Source organism: Gavialis gangeticus, unplaced genomic scaffold (genome assembly GCF_001723915.1).
Source record: "Gavialis gangeticus isolate Ggan-Ray unplaced genomic scaffold, GavGan_comp1, whole genome shotgun sequence".
Lineage (NCBI taxonomy): Eukaryota > Metazoa > Chordata > Crocodylia > Gavialidae > Gavialis > Gavialis gangeticus.
Window position 1 is genome coordinate 41,955,342 of NW_017729025.1, and position 5,081 is coordinate 41,960,422.

The 5,081-nt window shown below is 41.3% G+C and overlaps 1 protein-coding gene and 1 long non-coding RNA gene across 2 annotated transcripts in view; one reads left to right on the forward strand and one right to left on the reverse strand.

The window, feature by feature from the left end:
* Window positions 1-5,081, reverse strand: part of TTC8 (tetratricopeptide repeat domain 8) — a 74,415-nt gene that overhangs the window by 20,068 nt on the left and 49,266 nt on the right. The gene's annotated exons all lie outside the window — the stretch shown is intronic.
* Window positions 4,367-5,081, forward strand: part of LOC109298542 — a 16,554-nt gene continuing 15,839 nt past the window's right edge. Inside the window, exon 1 of the long non-coding RNA XR_002097641.1 lies at window positions 4,367-4,991. This is a non-coding gene — a long non-coding RNA (uncharacterized LOC109298542). The remainder of the gene's footprint in view (window positions 4,992-5,081) is intronic.

Sequence of the window (5,081 nt, forward strand, 5' to 3'; positions counted from 1 at the left end):
CACTCTAATTATAGTCCCCCTCATCCCCCCTCCCAGAGTACATGTATAAATGCCCCAACAGTCTACTGCTAGCACCCTCCATCTGTGGATGTCATTGTTTTATCTAAAATACTCTTGAAAACATTCGTCATAAAAGTCATCAGTTTCAGCAGTTTCTGATGAACATCTGCATTAAGTCTCAAACTGTAAAAAAAGGCTCCATTTTGTTTGTCACACTCATTTTGCTTTCTTTAATTAACATTTAAGATTATTTTATTACTTCTCTTACCAACTGTTTCTTACAAATCAAATCTCTGCAAAATGCTGCAGAAAAGAGAATACATGGCAGCAAAGTATAACTCTTTAAACAGCAAGGGTATAGGGTATGGGTTGGTTGTTTTACTCAAGCATCTGAGAAATGAGTAACTTATACAAGTCATCCCCAATAAGTTCAACATATCATACCTTACCTTCATATATCCCTTAACTTACTTTATGATGATTTTTAGACTGGATTTTTAAGAATCAATTATGTACTAGGCTATCTGTGAAGTCCAGCTTTCTTCTATAGCAAGAAAAAAACTGTATACCTGAGGGATCCATATTTCCTGACATATTCAGCTTTTCTCTACATAATGACTTCAAAGTCATAATGGGTTCTTCTATGATTGACAGGGAGCATTTAGCTGTCCTCCCCTTTCTCCCTCCTGAGGTCTGAGAATGCCTGTGTTTTGATGCATTTTCTTTAACCTCTGCTAACTACTCTGTCTGTTCTTTAAACAATAATTCTCAAGAGTCTTTGCTTTCACCTTTTTTTAAGTTAATAGCTGTTGCAACTTACAGAACTGTTGAAATGTAACTGATAACGTTGCATGTGCCAGAGTCTGGAGAAAATCTGATACAAAACCTCTGGTAAACTGCCTCACCCTTTTCCATAGCTATTTGGTCTGTGTGAAGTTTCGGTCTCCGATTCAATTCAGTGGAGATTCAGTCTGATTCAGCAGCCAAATCTCTGAATCTGACTCGAATCAGGAGACCCTTTAAGCTCTCCAAATTGAATTGGAACCCTCCGAATAGATTTGCAGAGATTCGACAATTCGGTCATAGACACAGATTTTAATATTTTTTCTACATACCTCAAGGTACCACGTGGCTCATGAACACTGAGATGGTGGGGCAGATGGAGCACCCCACAGGAGTGCGGGGGGTCCCCAGCACACTCAGCGGTGGACCCGGAAGTGGCCCAGAACACTTCCGGCCCATTTCTGGGTTCACCGTGGAGTGTGCGGGGGACTCCCCACACAATCTGGCAACTGGAACCTTCTGAGTATGGGGGGGCACCCAGGGTCTCCCCCTGGTTGATCGCTGAGCTGAGGGGTTCCACCACCAAGAACATGGGCAGCCACCCCGCACTCCTGTGGGATGCTCCATCTGCCCCACCATCTCAGCGTTCATGAGCTGTGCCTGGTACCTCGAGGTATGTAGAAAACATTTAAAGCTGTGTCTATGGCCAAATTGCAGATGCTCCAAATGAGCTTCGAATCTTCAGATTTGGATCTGGCTGAATTGAATTGGGACAGTGATCTGAATCAACTAATTGAACTACTGTCTCCTGATTCGGGTCAAATCCTAATCCAAAGCAAATACGGCCTGTTTCGCACACCCCTAATAGCTACATATTCAGGGCTTGTTTTCTCTGCGTTGGCAGGGTGAATTGTAATTTAAGTTTTACCTCAATCCAATACGCATCCAGATACTAGCATAGGTCAGCTGTGTTGGGGAAGGTGGGCGTCAAGTGCTGCTGATAAGCTAACGCATTGGGGATGCAGTAACTTGAGTTACAACAGCTTGTCAACTGCTAATCCAATCACTCCCCCAATCTACTCATCCAGAGTAGCTCACATATTTTGTAATGCATCTGATCTCTCTTGAACTTGAGTGATCGTGCTGTAGAAGTAGTTGGGTTAAACCTGAGTTAGTACATTTGATTGCTGCAGTGAAGACAAAGCCTCAGATACTAAAGATAATGATGTAACTGCAAAACTGCTAGCTATTTTGCTACTCAAATAATATAAAAAAGTATGGTAAACATCACTTTATCAAGAACAAAGCATCCTCTCAGAGTGCTTCTTTTGGGTACACTGTTAATGGCTTGAATAGGAGCAAGACACCTAATTTCATTCTTCTGGAGTTGAGTGGGGAAATCAACTTTCAGATAATAATTCTTGTGTTTACACTGTGGCACTTGTTCTGCTAAACTTTGACTACCTTTCCTTTGATAGAACTTTCAGTTTCAAGGGTTTTGACGGCTACCAGTAAGTGAGTATATCCAGTCTCTGAATGATATGCAAGGGCTTAGGACAGATATTGAAGGAAAGAATAATCAAGTATACAGAAAATGGAAAAAACACAATATGAGTTTATCCAAGGAAGAGTTTGAGTAACTTAATAATCTTCTATGATAAAATAACTGACTTAATCAATAAGGACAAATGTTGTGGACTTAATTTATCTAGGTCTGAGTAAAGCTTTTGCTGCCATGCTTCAGGGGAAAAAAAGCGAAACTGGAGAGGACGGGTCAACACTACAAAGAGTGTTAGCTTAAAGGTGGAGGAGTTGGCTCAAAAGCAGTCTACAATCAGTTATACAAAAAGATGATCTGTGTGAAAGTAGAGTGGTTCCCAGTGGCATTTCTCAGGGATCAGTCTTAGTGCCTCTCTGGTTTTAACATGGTCATCAATGACTGTGGTACTGGAACTTGATGTTCTCATAAAAAGCGTAGATAATAGTAAATTGAGGGGTACTGCCAATATAGAAGAGGACCAGATTATTACATAGGAGGATTTTGGAAACTTGTGGAATAGAACATTAGGCCTGGCAGATGTTAATAATGTGACGGGATCTGAGGAATTTTATTCTGGATCCCCAAAATTGCATGTCTTGCCATGCCAGATGCACAAGGAAGCATGATTTTTGGGATGTAGGATAAATTCCTCAGATCTCATCACACGTCTGCCAGGACTTGGGTGAGTTGCCAAGTTGCCGTATGCTGGGACCTTTAAAAGGTATGTGTGCAGCCCAAAAGCCTGGCTACATATGTGCCTTTTAAATGTGGTCATGGGCAGGGAGCTCCCCAATCCCAAACTCCCTATGCATTCGAACTTTCAAAAAATATATGGGCAGCCGTGTTGCATGTGTTCCTTTTTAAACACACTAGCCTTAAGACTTTAGAGACAACTGAGGAAGCAGATATCTGGGTTCTTGACTGACTATAGGATGACCATAAACCAACAGTGCGATGTGGCTGTGAAAAAGGAAAATGCAATTGTAGGCTGTATGAAGCAAGCTATATTCAGGAGAGACAAAGAAGTACTAGTACAAGGCACTGGCAAGACCCTCTAGTCAGGGTACTGTGTGCCACTCTGATCAGCAATGATTAAAAAGATTAACTTTAACTGGAAGGGTTAAAGAAGGGCCACTAATATAGTTAAGACAATAGAGACTTTTTCTCATGAACACTAAAGTAACTTGGCATGTTTAACTTTACAACGGGGCTGGGGTTGTGCAGGTGCTAAGGTGCATGGTTGACAGCCTAGAGGTCACAAGTTCCAGGCCACAGCCGAAATGCTCATGGTGCAGCCCTGTCAGATTCCAATGACTCTGCAAATTCTGCTAAATACCTTGTCACAAGGACACATGGAAAGAAATTTAATAATAATGGAGATTGAGAAGGAAATATGATTTAATTTTTTTACATTCATGGAGTGAATAATAGGAAGGGAAAAGAGCTTTTAGGGGTTAAAAAAACCAAACAACTCAAGATCAAATAGCTAAAAATTGGCTATGTATGCATTTTAGATTGGAAATTAAAGTATTTCTAACTGTCAGAGAAGTGAAGTTTTGGAATGGTCTTCTGAGCAAAGTAGTGTGGGGCCATGAAGTACATTAAGACTGATCTCAATACATTTATGGAAGGAGTAGTTTGGCAGTACAGGGAATTCTTGGTTCAACAATCAATATGTATAACGTGGAATCAAGTAATTGCAATCCCCACGTTGGAAATAATTTTCTCTTCGTTGGGTACATATGCATTTAAACATGACTAAATTTAATGCGCATCAAGCTAATGCTCATTAAATGATTTTTGGCAAGTGTCTACACGTGCAGGAACTTGGCACTGAAGTTACTGCCAAGTCCCTGCAGCCCTGCTATGTGCGCCTAGTGGCTGGGCAGACCCAGCACTAAAGTTAGTGCTGGGTTGCGTCTACATGTGCATTAATGTGCTTTAACTAATCATGCCTAAATTTGGTACCTGTATTTGCAGGTATCAAATTTAGGCACCATTAGCCCAATTTCATCATTTTAAATGCACATTAAGGGTGCTTATGTGTATGTATGTACCTGTAATGCACATTAAATTAGACTAATGTGCATTAACATGTCTTGTGTAGACACACCCTTATGGAAAGGATCTGGGAATCCCATGTTTTAGAGCTCTTGCTGGTTTCCAGTTAGCCATTTTTTTCCACCTCATGAATGTCACTGGATTTTATGTTGTTGTCCATGGGGCACGGGATAGGGTCAAGGTCCCCGTCAACCTTGCGCCTGGCGGGCCTGTGCCATGAGGGAAAAGCCTCATTATTCCTGCAGAATCAGCCAGCAGCAATTGCCCGGTTCTTGCCTGCTACATCTTGATGTAATTTGTAGATAATCAGAAGGTGTTCTCCTACTGAAAGTCTGCTACAAGGACATTAGGTCTGTCCCTCCTAGGGCTTCAACCTCCCCTTATATCCCAGTCAAATGCCAACCAGCTGTTATGATATTGTGGGAGACTACCAGTTGTTAACAGATGTTCTACAATTTTTCTGTTCTTTCTTTTTTTCCTAGGCTCAGGATCTCTTTCTGTGTTCCTTCTGGATGGAGAGGTCAGGGTTGATCCAGGAGAATATCAGGAAAATATCACCACTGGAGCAAAAAGGGAACTGCAACCATCACTGGGCAGGACAGCCCAGGTAAGTATTAGACATTCACAGCATTCAGAACGCTATGTGCTTTCTGTCTGTTCTTTTTCTTTCTTTTTTTTTTTTTTTTTTTTAAAGGCA